At 38.9% G+C, this 18,251-nt stretch overlaps 1 long non-coding RNA gene across 3 annotated transcripts; it reads left to right on the top strand.

Moving 5' to 3' along the window:
- Positions 1-6,933: 6,933 nt before the first annotated feature.
- On the top strand, positions 6,934-7,761 carry LOC122017649. 3 transcript variants are annotated; one of them, XR_006121412.1, is made up of 4 exons: positions 6,934-7,035; positions 7,262-7,324; positions 7,454-7,561; positions 7,740-7,761. It is a non-coding gene; the product is annotated as an uncharacterized LOC122017649 (long non-coding RNA). The 3 variants fall into 3 exon arrangements; XR_006121411.1 differs by having other exon boundaries at positions 6,942-7,035; positions 7,233-7,324; XR_006121413.1 differs by lacking the exons at positions 7,454-7,561; positions 7,740-7,761 and having other exon boundaries at positions 6,942-7,035; positions 7,233-7,325.
- Positions 7,762-18,251: the final 10,490 nt, after the last annotated feature.

Genomic DNA, 18,251 nt, shown 5'->3' with positions numbered 1-18,251 from the left:
AAATAGCAGCTGTTGCAGTGGGAGAGGTTTATTCTCTAATAGGAATAAAATATGGATTATTAGAAATTGTCTTTACATACTAAGTTTAGAAAGAACCTGATTTCAGTTTCTAAACTATTATAGAATAGATATTGTGTCTATTTTGATAACAAAGTTGTTATCAAGAAAAATAGGGAAGTTATCTATTCTAGTATGTTGGTTGACAAATTATAATCCAATAACTCCCACGATGCAACAAATGAAAATTAGTAACACATCTTCTAACTTTAAGAGAAAGCAACCTTCGGAAATGAACCAATTATATCTTTGGCATCTAAAGCTAGGTTATATTAACTTAAGTAGGATTCATTGGTAGCTGATGAACTTTTGGGTTCATTAGTAGTGGAAATCTTTCCAACCTGCGAGTCTTACTTGGAAGGAAAAATAACCAAGAAGCTTTTAAGTCTAAGGGGTATGGAGCCAAAGATATGTTGGAATTGGTTCATTCTGATTTGTGTGATCCTATGACTATCCAGGCAAGAGGTAGTATCGAATATTTCATCTATTTTATAGATAACTATTCAAGATACAAATACATTTACTTAATGTGCCGCAAGACTAAGTACTTTGATTAGTTCAAAGAGTACAAGCCTGATGCGGAGAAACGTCAAAGTAAAAGTATCAAGACAATACGGTGAGATCGTAGTGGCAAGTACCTCTTGGGAGAATTTAGGAGTCACTTATCAAAAGTAGGGATTCAATCCAAACTAACAGCACCTGGTACACCCCTACAGAATGGTGTAGAAAAAGGAAGGTATAGGACTCTTATGGAAATAAGTAGATTAATGATGAGTTATTTGGAAAATTACCAAATTCATTTTAAGGATATACTCTGGAAATAGAAGTGAACATAGTACCTTCCAAAGTCAGAACTTTCTACTCATATAGAATTGCTAAATAGGCATAAGCTTATTTTGAAGCATATTCAGATTCGGGTAGTCCAGCACATATGATGAAGAGAGACAATGATAAGTTGGACAGGAATTCACTTGTTTGTAAGTTATCCTAGAGAAATGAAAGTAGGTTTATAGTCTTAAAAATCAGAAGGTCATTGTTAGCATCAATGATCGTTTTTAGAAAAGGACTATGTAATAAACCACAAGCCCATAAGTAAATTTGTTCTTAAAGAAATTATAAAGGACATGTCTAATCTAGTACCAACTGTACAAGATGAAATATCACAAGAAACTGCAACACGTATCACAATTGATACACAATTATAGATAGTACATCATCGTAGTGGGAGGGTTGTCAAACAACCAAAAGGATTCATGTTTTGGGAAAGTTTTTGGACTTGATCCCAAATGAACATGAGTCTGATCCCGGAAATATGATGAAGCACTCCAAAATAAAGATGCAGCATCTTGGCAAAGAGCAATGAATACAGAATTAGAATATAAGTATTCTAATCAAATCTGGAAGCTTGTAGAACCACCAGATGGTGTAAAATCCATTGGGTGAAAATATGTCTACAATAGGAAAAGATGGATAAACAGGAAGGTGGAAACTTTCAAAGCAAGACTTGATGAAAAAGGAAACTTTTTCACTGGTAGCTATGCTTAAGTCTATCCAGATTCTTTTATCTATTTGGCAAGTGGATATCAAGACAGCATTCCTTTATGGAAGTCTTGAAGAAAGCATCCATATAAAGTAACCAGAAGGGTTCATTGCAAAGGACAAAGAACATCTTATGTGCAAGCTCAATCAGTCTATGGACTGAAGCAAAGCATCAAGGTCTTGGAACATCCGATTTATCAAAGTAATCCAGACCTTTGGATTTATTGAGTAAACGGATAAGTCTTGTGTATACAAAAGGTGTGATGGAAACGTGGTGATATTTCTTGTACTATACGTAGATAACATTTTTGGTAGTTGGAAACAATATCAAAATGTTGTCAGAAGTAAGGGTATGGTTGTCCAAATAATTCGATATAAAGGACTTGGGAGAATGTATATATTTTTGAGATCAAAGTAATAAGGGATCGCAAGAAAAGAATATTTTACTTATCCCAAGCTTCATATATCGAAAAAAATCCTTGCTCGTTTTAAGCATGCAAAACTCCAAGAAAGGTTTCTTACATTTTTAGCATGGAGTAACTTTATCTAAAGAAATGTCTCCGTAGACATCAAAGGAGATAAAGGACATGAAGGTAGTTCCTTATGATTCGGCTATGGGAAGCCTAATGTATGAAATGCTGTGTACGAGACTGGATATCTATTTTGCCGTGGGCATAGTTAGTAGATATCAAAGCAACTCTGGACAAGGACATTGATCTGCGGTAAAGCATATATTGAAGTACCTTAGAGGCACTAGAGATTATATGCTAGCTTATAAGGCAGATAATTTGTTTCCTGTGGGTTGCATGGATTTTAACATCCAATCGGAAAGGGACAATAGTAAGTCAACCTCGGGGTTTTGTGTTTACTTTAGGAGGTAAAGTCATAACTATAGAAGAGTGATAAACATAGGTGTTTTTCTGGACTCTACCATAGAAGTTTAGTATATGGCAAGCCTCTGAGGTAGCCATAAAAGCTGAATGACTCAATAAGCTCAAGATAGACTTAGATATGATTTCTGGTTTGTCCAAAGATTATTACAATTTATTGTAATGATATTGGTGCAGTAGCAAACTCGAAGAAACCATAAGTCTATAAGGCAAGTAAACATAATAGAGCGCAAGTACCACCCAATACGAGAAATCGTATAAACGAGGAGAAGTTGTTGCCGCCTAGATTGCATCAGGTGATGATCTATAGATCCTTTCACTAAGGTCCTTAAGGCAAGAGCTTTTGATGGGCATGTTGAAGGGTTGGGAATCAGATGTATGGTAGCAGATATGGCAGCTTAGTCTTTTAGTATAAGTGGGAGATTGTTAGGATGTATACTAAAAGCCTAGCTTTTGGTATAAACATTTATCTAGAAATAAGAATCACATTGGTCAAATGTCTACATTTATGATAAATGTAGTTGTTCAATTAATTTATATTGTAGATAACATGGTGTGTGGTGTCACACACAGAGGATCATGTTATCAGTACCTTATAAATTATAAACAGTAGCTCACGACCAAAATGGAAAGGAACAAACCATTGGAAGGTCGTAGTGTAATTAGGAATTAGTTTATCTTAACTATATAATTACACTAGTACACTTAGAGTGTATTGAGTAGGACCATTAGAGGTCATTTTTTTTATACTGACTTTATAAAGAAACAAAGACCTCAGTTATTATGGAAGTGTGTGCTCTTAATCCTAATATAATAACAAGCACATATATTTGATATTTATTTCTTTAATTTATCAATGGGTGAGATTTAGTTCGATGAATCAATAAGCCCGATAAGTTGGGAAATGATATCACTTATAGTGTGTGTTGTTGATTATAGAAGGAAACTGTGTCCTAGAGATACTAGGTTGATAATGTCCCCAAGAGGAGCTCATAAGGATTGTCATGTTAAACCCTGCAGGTGGACTTAGTCCGACATGATGATAAGGTTGAGTGGTACTACTCTTGGACTAAGATATTAATTAAATGAGTTGTCAGTAACTCACTTAATTAGTGGACATTCGATATCTTAAACACAGGGAGACTAACACACTCATAATAAGAAGGAGCCCAAAAATGTAATTTGGGATTGGTGCGGTAGTTCAATAATAGTTCTCTAGTGGAATGAATTATTATTGATAAAATTAAGTTGTGTGTTCGGGGCGAACACGGGATGCTTAATTTTATCGGGAGACCAAAACCAATTCCTCCTCTCAGTCCCTATCGTAGCCTCTTATTTATAGAGTACTATACCCACCTATACCCACCTTCTATACCCACCTAAAAGGGGGCCGGCCAAGCTAGCTTGGAATCAAGCTAGGGTCGGCCTAAGCATGGTTTAGGGTGGCCGGCCCTAGCTTGAATCCAAGCTAGAGGGGGCCGGCCATAATTAAATTAAAAAAGAATTTTAATTTTAATTTTTATTATGTGGAAGATATAATTTTAATAAAGAGAATTAAAATTAAAATATCTCTCTTAAAAGGATCTACAAAAGATTAAAGAAAGAGATTAGATCTCTTTCCTTATTTGTAGATTGGAAAGATATTTTATTTTCTCTTTAAAAATTATTCACATGTTGAAAAATTAAAATTATAGAAATTTCTTTTTATCAACCATGAAGGGATTATAAAGGGAAATTTTATTTTTTTAAAAAATTTCCAAAGACAAATAAGGAAGTTTTAATTGTTGATTAAAATTATCTTATTTGCTCTACATGAGATGGCCGGCCACATACAATTAATTAGGAAAATTTATTTAATTTTTCTTAATTAATTGTTGTCAAGAAAGTTAAGGAAATTTTATTATAAATAAAATTTCTTATTTGCCAAAGCCAAGGAATATAAAAGAAGGGGTAGGGGTGCCTTCATTGACACAACTTCTATTGTTTTCTCCCCCTTTTCCTTGGTGTGGTGGCCGACCCTTCCCTTTCTCTTCTCTCCTCTTGTTGTGGCCGAAATCTATCATCTCTTGGAGCTTGGAGGATGTGGCCGGATCAAGGAAGGAGAAGAAGGAGAGAAAGCATGCATCCCTTGGAGCTTGGTTGGTGGAAAATTCTTCATCCTTTGGAAGTTCTTGTGCTTGGCCGAAACTTGAAGGAAGAAGGAAGAAGGTGCCTAGGTGGTTCTCATCTTGGACGATCGTTGCCCACACAACGTCCGAGGTTAGAAGAGGAATACGGTAGAAGATTAAGAGGTCTTTCTAAAAGGTATAACTAGTAATTTTTCTTTCCGCATTATACTAGTTATTTTTGGAAAAAATACTAAATACAAGAGGCATACGATTCTAGTGTTTCGAATTTGTTTTCGATATAGTGTTCTTTTGTTTTTCTTTTCCTTGTGATTTGATTGTTCTTTTCGGTTGACTTAAAGTTATTTTAGGAAATTAAATATTAGCTTTCCTTAAAAGGTTTTGTCTAGTCGGTGGTGGTTGCTCCCATATCCAAGAAGGCCATGTGCCTCGCCACATCAGTACTGGGAACCAATTTTGGAAATTAATATTTAATGGAATTAATAACTTAGGTGATTTGGATCAAACGTGTTAAGTTCCGCAGGAGATCCAAGTCAAAACCTAGAAGAACAAATAGATTAAGTTTTGGATAAAACGTGTTAAGTTCCGCAGGCGATCCAAAATTTAATTTAAAAGAACACATGGTAGCTAGGAAAAGGTTCAGACCTTTGTACAAAATTTTTGTACAGTGGAACCTCTAGGTTTTCCGAGTAGCAACCAACAGGGCGGCGCTTCCATCTGAGTGCTGGTCAGACCTTTGTTTTGCCCCCATATCGAGAGCTGTTCCGGTCGGTCCTCTGGTGCTGCCCTACCGTCCGACGCGGAAGTCGCCTGCCATGCAATCCGCTCGGCTTGAGTCTTCTGCTGCTGCTCCACCATCTTCGCTGCCCGCACTTGGATGAGCGTGTCTAGTTCTTCGGGAGAGAGTGTCACCGTGAGTTGGGGTCCAACTTCTTCCATCGTCTTTGCTCGGATTCAAGTACGTTTCCCACAGACGGCGCCAATTTGATTCTGTCCGAGCGCTGAGTCGATGGACACTGGGGACGTGGCACTCTACGCTGTCTTCAACTGGTGATGTGGGTCTCCGGCGAACCTGCAAAGAAGCCAAGTCGGGAGGGGTTTCCCGGCGATGACTCTCCAACGCTCAAGTCAGGCAGTGAAGAAAAAGAAGAGCAAGGCAATGCTACTGTGGCTACAGTTATGAGAATTGCATACCTTCGTCGAAGTCTGGGGGTCCTTATATAGGACCCCGGGGAGGCGCGGGCACGTTTCTTGATGTGTGTACGCTTCCCCAAACATACATCAGTAGGCTGTGTCAGAAAAGCATGCCTGACGCCATTCCGCAATCGTCCGAGCATATCCCGGATGTGACGGTGGAAGCTTCCACCGTACGATACTCTGTCCGCTCCGGACGCCGACCGTGCTGTTTGTCGGCGGCAGGTGTCTCGAGGACGAAGTTACCAGTTGTCCTTTTTTGTCTCCTAGCGCTCTTACTTGTTCCCGGGCCGAGCGGACTAGCCGCTCGACGCTCATGGCCTCTGGGAAGCCCTGCTCATGTGCTCGGATGGAATTGCGCCTTATTGTCCTGTGGCTCGGCTGAGCGGTCTGTCCGCCCGGCCCATAGACCCTTTTACCTTGAGCATCAGAAACCCGACCCCTGGTCGGGCTGTCTTTCGTCCGGTCCGGGAGACCCTTGGCTAGATGTCCGGTCGGCTAGATGCTCAGTCGGTCCGCCACTCCGCTCGGCACGACCTCTGGCCGTTCGGCATGACCTTGGGATTGACCCTCTTGACTATTGACCTCCACGTGTCATTGACCTCCCGTCAACGAGTGATCCCCCATCCTTACCTCCGGATCAGGCTACTTTATTAACCAAGCTATGCATATGAATACACTTTAAAATAATAGATGCCTGAATATGCTCTCTGATTTATGCCGCGCATAATTCAATGTAGCTAAGATCCTCATGCTTGGTTGTGACTACCTGCCATTACAAGAAAAATTAAATTTTACAACACTTAAAAGACAACATTTTTTTTAAAAAGCGTTATCTTTTTTTTAACAACACTTTTTAGTGAAAAGTGTTGTCTATCTATTCATTTTCTAACTAATAGACAACACTTATTTAAAAACTGTTGTCTATTAGTGATTTTTATGGGTCAAAGACAATATTTTTTGAAAAGCGTTGTCTATTAACAATTTTATTAGTCTTTAAACCACCAATTGATATTTGATTAAAACTTTTCACTTCCCCAATTATTTTTCCGCCACACATCCTCCCACGCGCAACAAAGCTGGCTTGCATTGTGATGTACTGTTGAATTGATAGCACTAATTCTTTTCCGCACAGTAGTGTTTGGTCTTGCATTGTGATGGCGTCTGAGTGTTGGCTTGGTCTCTGTTGGCTTGCTACATATCTAGAAAGCTCCATGATTTGTGCTAAGGTATTTCTTCTCAATGAGCATATCTGAGATGGAACTTCCATGCTACTTGCTTTTCCGAGTTTGATTTGCTGCTACAAGATCGGAAAGATATTATGTAATTGTTGTTCCTTCTGGTCGAACAGTTTCACTTTTCCGTCTTAGTTTCTTGTATGTTCTTTGTTAAATAATTATGTGGATTTAATTCTTATCGGTAACAGTTGAAGCGTATCCAATTTGGATTTTCCAGCTCAAAATATCAGTAGATTTGTTGTGGTAGTGCCTTAACAGGATTTGAGACTTCTCCATTCAGGTAGGTTATGCTCGTTTGACTCACATTATGATAATTATTTTTAATTTTTTATAATTTAAGTAATAAGTAATGATATATGTATCTTTTGAATTGTGTCGTAATGATTTTGTATATATTTCTATATTTAAGGAAAAGACAAGTTCGGTAGATACAAAAATTACAAGATTGCAAGTTTGGATTGAAGGTCACAAGAAAAAAAATGGGGAGCCTAGTACTCAAGCTGTTGGAGAGAAAATAGTAAGCATGTCCACTCATTTTAGATTCCTTTAGTATTTTATTTCACTGATCTTGTTTTTCATAAGAATTTATACTTAAGATCTCTATTTATACAGCCTAAAATGTTTTTTCTGTACCTCCTTGTACATGTGTTCAAGCTATTTTTTACTTGTGAGTTGGTACATGTGTTCAATTTCAGGTGGACCTAATTCGACCAAATGATGAAATGCAGTTTCTCGATGATGCAATAGGAAGCACGGTCGCATGATTATCTAAATTTATAGTATTGTGTGATTGATACATATTATACTAATTTGTTTGGATTGTAAGTTGAATTGTTGTTATGTAATTGCTAGTTTGTTAGAGATTTCATATATTGTTTTAGATGTTTTGAGTTTTTGTGGTATAATGAAAAGCTATGACTTTTATTAATTCTGTATGGATTTGATTTGTACTAAATTTGTTGTAAAATTTTAATTTATTATTTTTGTCAATTTTTTTTAATATAGTTAAGACCATTAACAGCATACGTTTGCGCGTTGTCGATAGTATTTTTCGCAGCGCGCAACGCACGCCGCGGATACTATTATTCGCGGCGTGCTTTCCGCGCTGCGGAAAATACTATCCGCAACGCGCAAAGCACGCCGCGGATAATAGTATTCGCGGTGTGCGTTGTGCGCTGCGAAAAATACTATCTGCAATGCGCAAAGCACGCCGCGGATAATAGCATTCGCGACGTGCTTTGCGCGCTACGGAAAATACTATTCGCAGCGCGCAAAAGCACGCCGCGAATAATTTATGACTTTCAACAGCTTTTAACTGTGCAGCGCACAATGCGCGCTGCGAAAAGTGAATTTGCGTGCTGCGAAAAGCCATTTTTGTTGTAGTGGCCTCACGCCAAAAATAGAAAACCCTCACCCACCGAAACCTAAACTAGCAATCTGGCCTCCTAACTCGCGATCTCCTTTCATGCGAACTCCCTTCGTCGAAACCACCAACCCTAAGCTCCACCTCTATCTCCGTCTCCGTCAACTTCTCCATCCCAGCACAAGCGCAGGAGGAGGAGAACCAATGTTTCCACCCCCCTTCCTCATTCATCTCCATCCTTGCCCGTCTTTGGGTACAAGTAAGCGATTGAGCACAAAGCTACCTCCTTGGTAGGTTTCAGGATCGTCTCCCTTTTGGGTGTGCATGTTTTTTTAGGGCAAGAGGGAGGTGTACATGAGAGTAGAAGATTATGGAGTTTTGGATGGAGTTCTTGGCGAATAGTTGGGGGCATCAATGGCATGGTCGGGGTCACCTTCAACTATCCACTCGACACGCTCCGTATCCGCCTGCAATAGCCATCACCAACGCCTGCTTCCTCGAATTCCTTCGCCCTTGCCGAATGATCCCTCTCGGCCATCGACCTCCTTCGTAGCATCATCGCTCGGCCGTCGACCACCTTCTACAACTTTAGTCACTCATTGACGCCATTTTACATAATTATTTATCTATTTAATATAAATAATTTAGCAATTAATTCTTCTAAATACATTAAAAATATTTCACATTTTCTAGATATATTTTCACAAATTACTTAAATAACTAAATGAAAAAGTATACTGTGATTAAATTAATGAAAAATCTACTATAACTTATTTGAGTGTTTATGTGCATTGGATAATATTGAGTTAATTATATTAGACTAAAAATGCATCTAATTAACATTGCATTTATATAACACAATTTGATTTTTCTTTTCTAGACTTAATAATAAGAACATGCTTAACCCATTAGATCCCCTCATTAATTTGTTTTTTCTTCTATTTTATTTGATATTAGGTATCTAAAAAATAATTACTCAGATAAGGTAACGTCGAGCTTGGGTAATTAATCTGGTCCTACGAAAATTTTCCATCGATCACTAAGATAAATCGGGAAACACTTGCCAGCATCCCTTACGCACTGTTTGGGACGAGATGAGGGAAGGAGAGAGAAGGGTAGGGAAGGAGAAGGGAGACTTGAAACTCTGTTTGGAAGGAATTGAGCTATAAAAAGGAAAGGTAAGGAAGGATAAGCTTTAACCTTCCTTATCCATGAAACGAAAAAATTTCTTACATCACGGTTTGGAGTGTAAAGAAGGGTAAGGGAAACTAAAAAAAATTATGTTCCAATTTTATCTCTATTTTATTATATTAATTTCAAAAATCATTATTTTATGTATACTTTGCATCGCGACGAAGAACACTCTCACTGCCTGACACTCGTACTCCGTCAACGCTGATAATCCTGTCCAAAATCTGAGTTAGATGGAGGGCAACGAAGGTGGCGTCAATATTGATGGAAAGACAACTTTGACGCACCCTATGTATGTACGTCGGAAAAGCGAACCCCCACATGGTACTAAAGGTCTATAGTAACAAAGCCGGTGGTACTTGGGTCCTGCGCACACTCAAACAAGCACACGAAACATTAGAGACCAGAAACCAGGGAAAAAGTCCCCGGTGCAGACCCTCCAACGCTCAAGTCAAGTCCTTTTTCCCCGGAAAAGTAGTGTACGAATGAAGGAAGGAAAAAAGACCTGTTAAAGATGCGTGCGAATGTGCGCATGCCTGGCTAATGAAGAGGATTCCACTTTTTATAAGACTCTGCCAGCCTTTTAAGCCTGATCGCTGCCAGAGGATGTCGGGTGTCAGGGTATGTCGAGGGAGTCCATTGAAGTATCTGGATGATTACGCCTTTCCGATACACCATTCTGTTGTAGCGTATAAGGTGGAGTCCATTGAGACAATATACCATTATCCCTTAGATAATCTAGAAACTCTTGGCCTAAATATTCACCACCTCGATCGGATTGAAGTATCTTAATATTTTTACCAAGTTGTTACTCTACTTCACTTCTGAATTCTCCAAATTTTTCAAAGGCTTTAGACTTGTGTTTCATTAGATACACATACCCATAACGAGAGTGATCATTAATGAAAGAGATGTTAAACGCTCTATGTAGCCGTTCATTTTTAATACGTATTGTACTGCAAACGAACTCTCCTGCATCTTTGAGCAAAAGAGAAGCTTGGAGACCTCGAACCTTTCGGATCTAGCTTGCTCATCAAATAGCTCATGAAGATGATAGGCAATATCATAAGCATTCAAATGCTCATGTTATTTCTGTAATTCGGAAGTCATAGTGGCTAGCATGATGCAACTAGTAAGTACAGAATTATCCTTATGTTTCTGAACGACCAACAGTTGGTCCGCGTTGCATCAGCATCAAGACTGGTAGGAAGAGGTTGATCAAGGACATAAGCTAGCTTCTCAGCTTTGAGAACAATTCTCAAATTTCAAAACCAGTCTAAGAAGTTTGGCTCAGTCAGTTTGTTCGAGTCCAAAATCGAACGCATATTAATAGAAATCATAATTAAACGATTAACTTAGAAATACAAAAACGATAATGTATAAGAGACATGATTTTATTTGTATATAATTTACATAAAAGCCCACTTATTTATCAAATTCAAATACCATTATTTTGAATTCAGGAGATGGTAGGTTTTCTCCAAATGAGTTGAAATCCAGCATAGATAAAAATAACCTTGACTTTGGCCAACAAGTCATTTTTAGCTATAGCGGTATTGATTGTATATCACTTATATGCAACTATCACATTATGCTAGCAACTAATTGATCTTTGCATAAATATCGAGTTGTTAACACATTAACAAGTATACATCAAATACACATCACCCAACTTCATCTCTATTCACATTGATCATGGCTTTGGCCCAACAAATCAACGCTTCAAGTTTAAAATCAACCCGTTAATCATGAGATTGCATCTCTATGGTTTGAATATGTTTAATTCTAAGTTGAGCTTGACTTTAGCCAACAACTCAAACAAGAACTTAAACTCTAGTTCTTACCATATTAATGGAAGGTGTAGGTTTTAATATTGAGTAAGGGATTTATGTCTCATCTACATCATGCAAAATTCTATCTATATGACATTATACACATGGTATAAATGATGACATGACATGTCACATGCATGGCATAAATGATGACATGACACATCACACGCATGGTATAGCATGACACATCATACATATGATAAGATTTAATCACATCACACGCATGGCACATCTAATCATATTATAAGTAATACATCTACATGGCATACAATATGGTATGCTCATGGCATAAATTTACATATGTTATAATTGTTGGTGCGGTTAGCACTAACAGTCTAACTCAAGTTTTGATGAATGACAAAGTAAATTAAGTTAGTTTCATTGTGATCTAACACTGTGACCAAGTGTGCAGAAGAAGCCCAGCTAGGTCGACGGGCCGACCGGATAGCTGGGACGAAGCCCAGCTAGGTCGACGAGTCGACCGGATAGCTGGCACAAAGTCCAGATAGGTCGACGGGCTAACCGGATGTCTGGCATGAAATCCAGCTAGGTCAACGGGCTGACCTAATAACTGGCACGAAGTCCAGATGGGTCGAAGGGCTGACCGGACGTCTGACAAGTAAGTTAAGGTAAACTACCGGAGGGGAGTGACTGTGAGGACGTGTTCGTAGGAAGAGAACTTAGGTGCCGATCTAACTTAGAACCATTTCAGAATTCTAAGTTGAGATCTTGACTAGATTCTGGGCTCGGTGAGACGAAATCTAATTACTATTTTTTATTATTATAACTGTTCTATACTAATACTTTGTTTTGCAGGGTAGTTTTGCGTTTTGCCTCAGACTAACCTTTTCTTGCAGGTTGCTGGAAAACAGAAGTCCAGGCACCCGGAAGGGATCTGGGCGCCTGGAATGCAAACTTTATCCCCTCGCTGTGTCTCCACGTGGAGCTTCATGGTTAGTTGGGTTACGTCACACTCCAGGCGCCCGGAAGGGATCCGGGCACCCGGAGCCTCCTATATAAGGAGGATGCACCCTGGAGCAAAGAATCAACTGACAACAAAGCCTTCCAATGCTTGCTCTGCCGTATTGTGCTCCTGCGACGCTGAAGCTTCTCCGACAAACGCGCTATCTTTTTCTTTTCTTAATTATTGTCGGTACTTCATTTCTTTTAGCATTCCTGTACTTTCATTCTGTAACTACTCTTTTGAATTTCTAGTGGATTGCTCAACGAAAGCACTCAACGAGTGTGAGCCTTGGAGTAGGAATCGACGAAGGCTCCGAACCAAGTAAAAAATTACTTGTGTTAGCATTGTTCTATTTTTGATTTTTCCGCTGTGTACTCGATCTTCTGTTCGAATTTTTAAATCGATATTCACCCCCCTCTAGTGAATTACTCGATCCAACAAGTGGTATCAGAGCATGTACCGCTCTAATTTAGTGCAACCACCAGTTAGACATGGGGTGAAATTTTTTTAATTTTCTTTCCAATTTTTAGTTTTACGTTATAAATCTAAATTTGTATCGTTACCTTTTTGGAAATCTTTTTCGTACTAATTAAGCTGAATTGGTGCAACACCAATTCAGTTTTAGATTCTTTCTAATTTTATACCGCACTACTAATCCAAGACCAAGTCTTAGGATTCCTCGTTTCTTTATTTATTTGTGTGCAGGATAAAATGTCTCAAGTTGAAGGCTTCAGCACAGCTCATCCCCCCTATTCGACGGGGACGACTTCCCCTACTGGAAGAAGCGAATGGAGGTTTACTGAAAGACCAACTTTGACTAGTGGTTCAGCGTCTCCAGAGGCTACAAGGTGCCAGTCGAGAACTCCGAAAATCCACTAGACCCGGAACAGTGGACTCCGGATATGAGAAAGAAATCTTCGACGGACTTCAAAGCTCTCAACACATTGTAATGCGAGTTGACGAAGGAAGAGTTGAACCAAGTGAAACCGCACCAAAATGCGAAAGAATTATGGGACAAGCTGATCGAACTACATGAAGGAACGAGCGATGCCAAGGTAACAAAGCGTGCCCTTCTGTTAAATAAATTATTTAATATTAAAATAAAGGAAGGAGAAACAGCGAGTCAACTCCATGCGAGGATCAAAGACATCCTCAACGAACTCCACGCGATAGGCCACCAAATGGAAAATCATGACTTAATCAGGTACGTATTAAATGCTTTTCCGCGAAATACATTGTGGGCATCTATCATGGATGCCTACAAAATTTTAAAAAAATTTATCTAAATTAAAACTAGACGAATTATTCTACGAACTTGAACTACACGAGCAGACTAACGCCAGAACCGAGAAAGGTATTGCTTTGTTTGCAGGTTCCTCCAAGGAAAGGACAAAGACCAAACCTGAACCTGAAGATGAGTCTGATCAAGATTCTGAAGACGAAGAGTACCTGGTGAACCTGGTAAGGAAGATGTTCACCAGGAGGAAGAAAGCTTCAGCAAGAAGGACCTGCAGAACATCAACTCCCCGACTGAACCAAGGAACGTGACTTGCTTCGGGTGCAATAAGAAAGGTCACTACAAGAACGAGTGTCTGAGATTGAAGAACGATAAGTTGAAGACATCCAAGAAGAAGGCTCTCAAAGCGACCTGGGACGACTCATCCTCAGAAGAATCGGAGGCCGAAGATCAAAAGAATCAAAGCTACCTCGCGTTGATGGCCCGCGAAGTAGAATCGGAGGATGAATTGGAAGATGAGTTCGAACCCGAATCGAGCCACGAGTCCGTACTCATTTCCGAAGGTCCCGAAGAGGTATATTTTAATTTGAACAAGAAATTTTTAAAAATTATTGCTTGTTTAAATAAGAAAATTAACTACAACTGAAACTAATGATAAATTGTTCCTTGAGGTAAACCAAAACCTCAAGGAACAAATCACAAATACTAATCCAACTCAAGACCTAACACTTGATGAGAAAAATCTAACACTAAAAACAGAAAATAATAAATTAAGAAGTATTTTAGAAAAATTTACAACAAGATCTAAAAATTTAGATCTTATTTTAAATAGTCAAAAAAGCAGTCTACAATAAAACTGGGTTTGGCTACAAGTCAAGTTCAAATAAAACGTTTAAATCACTAATAACCCAACATAAACAACAAAATAAAGCCTGGGTTCCGAAAGCATGCTTAACCACGTTAGGAATTAACCAATATTATATACCTAAAAATAAAATATACTCTATAAAATTTGATAAACCAAATCAAAAATCAAAACATAAACCTAGATCAACAAAATCAAAATTGAAAAATTTTAGAACCCATCAAAAATCAAATTATCATCAAGTTAAATATAATTATAAAAGTAACAGACATAAACCTAGAACTAAAACTTAAAAATATAGGCCAATAATTCAGGAGGAGACTTCAGAATAGCTGACACATCCAAAAATAATCTACCCGACAGGGTAATCAAAACTAACATACCCGACAGGGTAATTAGGATTAGAATAAAAAGGGACAAAGTTTAAATTGACCTACAGAACTGGTGAAGTTTTGGATGATAGTAGGTTAGGTCCATACTCTCTCATCCCATCAATTTTGACCTCTTGGAAAGTTTCCCAGGGTGTGTTCGAGTGAGGACAAAGCACGCTGAAAGGATCTTCGGTGGTCTGTGGAGCTAGTCGTCAACCGATGGACAATTCTAGTGGTATTCCCGGTTCGGTCCGGGTGGGGCCCGCCCGGGCCGGGGCATTACAGATGGTATCAGAGTGACCTTGCGACCGTGAGTGTGCCTGTGGTAGGAGCACCCAGGGCACCACCTAGCGAAGGAGATTATGGGATTTGTCTGTGGTGTGATTTGTGGTTACACAACGAAGACGTTGTGTCTTTAAGTGGGGGTGATTGTAATACCCCGATTCTGAGATTCTGGTTAAGTATGGCTTAAAAGGTTAGATGGTATTATCCATATCACTAAGGTGCACTTTCTATTTTGGAAGCCCAAACTTAAGAACTCCAAAGTTAAGCGTGCTTGGCTTGGAGAAATCTTAGGATGGGTGACCTCCTGGGAAGTTTCTCAGGGTGTGTGCGAGTGAGGACAAAGCACGCTGAAAGGATTTTCGGTGGTTTGTGGAGCTAGTCGTCAACCGATGGACAATTCTGGTGGCGTTCCCGGTTCGGTCCGAGTGGACCCACCCGGGCTAAGGCGTTACATTGAAGGTCAGAGATCTCCTATTGCACGTCCCGTCGCAAGTCGGAGACCTCCTGCCGCATCTCCCATCGTAGGTCAGTGACCTCCTGCCGCATACCTCGATGAAAATCAGAGACCTCTTGATGGAGACTCATCATAGATAGCTCAAGTCCGGCGACTCGGATGCCTAGAGTGCGAGGAGTGGGACGTGGTGCTCGGGCTGGAGGTGGTGTCGGGGCCAGTGCGGCCTCGTCGAATAGTGCGACCATAAACTCATCTTGCTCTGCCTCCTCCTGGGCATCTGGGTCAGGCTGGTGCTGTGCCCCCCTCCGCCAAGATATGGCACCCTCATCATCTATCTGGATACCTCCTAGAGAAAAGTTCCTAGATCCTACGATGTCAAACTGAGTCAGGACTCGGATATCACCTCTGGTGACGTCAATATGTAGGGAGGTTACTATTCTCAATATGACGTTTTGGATGAAGTTTTAAATTGACCTCCAGCTACCACTACTCTCGAATTGATATGGTTTCAGGTATGGACACTTATTATGATTTCACTATTGTATCTGCTATTTTCTCAACGAGACTGTATACTTTTGTATCTCTAGTTCTGCATTATGTTCATGCACTATCTGTCTATTACCCGCTGAGTCTTTATACTGACCACCCCGTAAACTAGTTATTTCGCCAAGTAGCAGGTAAAGGAGTTATGGAGTCGCCTGGAGAACTTGCCCGCCAGTCCCACGTCACATTCGAGGATGATCTTATGATTTTGGTATTCCTTCCGCTATTTGTATTTTGGTTTTATACTTGTGCTTGTATTTGTGTATTCTATTATTTGGAGTATTGGTTGTGGTATCTAGTGTTTGGTTTGTTAATATTATGTCAAGCCAAGCCGGCTCGCAGTTAGTTGTTCTGTTATTTTATGTTCCTTATTTTGTTATTTCCGCTGTGTTATGTTCAGTCGTGTGTGTTGCTATTAAAACTGCGTGGTTGTGTTATTTATCTAGCCATGTGGGCTGCTATTAAAACTGCGTGGTTGTGTTATTTATCCAACCGTGTGGGATGTTGTATACTGCTGATGAGTATGTCTGTGGTTATATGTACTTATACTTCATATTGTCACCGGTACAAGGGAGCTGGTAGGGACTCCTCTGGGGTGTGGCATTCGACGTGACCTATCCAGCTTCCGAGAGGATGACCGGGTCCGTCATACTGAGCTGATAGAGTTGTTACGCTCCTTGGAGATCGGACTGTTGGCTAGTCCTAGAAAAATCATACCGGTTCCACTGTACAAAAATTTTGTACGAGTGTCGAACTTTTCCTTAAATAACCTATTGTGTTCTTTAGAAGTTAAATTAGGAATCGCAGACGGAACTTAACATCATTGATTCCAAATTTAACTTATCTGTTCTTAATGGTTTAGATTTGAATCGCAAGTGGAACTTAACACTATTGATTCAAATCTACCTAAGTTATTAATTCCATAAATATTAATTTCTAAAATTGGCTTCCAGGACTGCATGGCGAGGCACATGGCCTTCTTGGATATGGGAGCAACCACCACCGCGTAGGCAAAGCCTTTTAAGGAAAGTTAATATTTATTTCCTTAAATAACTCTAGGTTAACCAAAAAGAACAATCGAATCACAAATTCGAAAAACAAAACAAAAAGAAACACATCTTCGAAACAAATCCGAAAATCTAGAATCTAATGCCTCTTGTGTTTGGAATTCATACAAAAGAAATACAAATATTATGATGCGAAAATTAATTACTAATTATACCTTCCTTTATATACAACGACCTCTAGATCTTCTACTGTATTCCTCTTCTTATCCCGGACATTGTGTGGGCAACGATCTACCGAGATGAGAATCCACCTAATCCACCTTCTTCTCTAAGCATGATTCAGCCACCACAAATATTCCATGAATAGATGTGGTTCGGTCACCACCACCAAGCTCCAAGGGATTCTTCCTTTCTCTCCTTCTTCTCCATACTAAAATCCGGCCATCTTCAAGCTCCATGAGATTACAAGGTCCGGCCAATGAAGAAGAAAAGGAAGAGGGGAAAATAATAGGGCCGGCCACCACCAAGGAAGAAAAGAGAGGAAGAAAAATAATAGAGTCGTTCACCATGAAGGCATCTCTACCTCCTCTTTTATATTCCTTGGTCTTGGCAAATAAGGAAATTTAATTAAAAACTTCCTTAATTCTTTTGCCATGAAAAGGAAAAATTAATTTAATCAAAAATAATTTTCCTTTTCATTATTACATGGCCGACAACTTATTTCCCCAAAACAAGGAGAGTTTTAATTAAAACAAAAATTAAAACTTCTTAATTTATTTCTGAAAATTTATAAAAAATTTCTCCAATAATTTTTCCCTTCATGATGGATTATAAAAAGGAAATTTTATAAATTAAAATCTTTCTTTTAAACATGTGGATAATTTCCAAAAAGGAAAGTTATCTCTAAAAATTAAAATCTCTTTTCAATCTACAAATAAGAAAAGATATCAAATCTTTTCTTAATCTTTTGTAGAAACTAATAAAAGAGAATATTTAATTTTTAAAACTCTCTTTTAAATTATGATCATGGATAAAAAGGAAAGTTTTCTCAAAATTAAAATCTCCTTTCAATCTACAAATAAGGAAAGATTTCAA

This window comes from Zingiber officinale, chromosome 8B, assembly GCF_018446385.1.
Source record: "Zingiber officinale cultivar Zhangliang chromosome 8B, Zo_v1.1, whole genome shotgun sequence".
Taxonomy (NCBI): Eukaryota; Viridiplantae; Streptophyta; class Magnoliopsida; order Zingiberales; family Zingiberaceae; genus Zingiber; species Zingiber officinale.
This window is presented reverse-complemented; position numbering and strand designations above follow the sequence as displayed.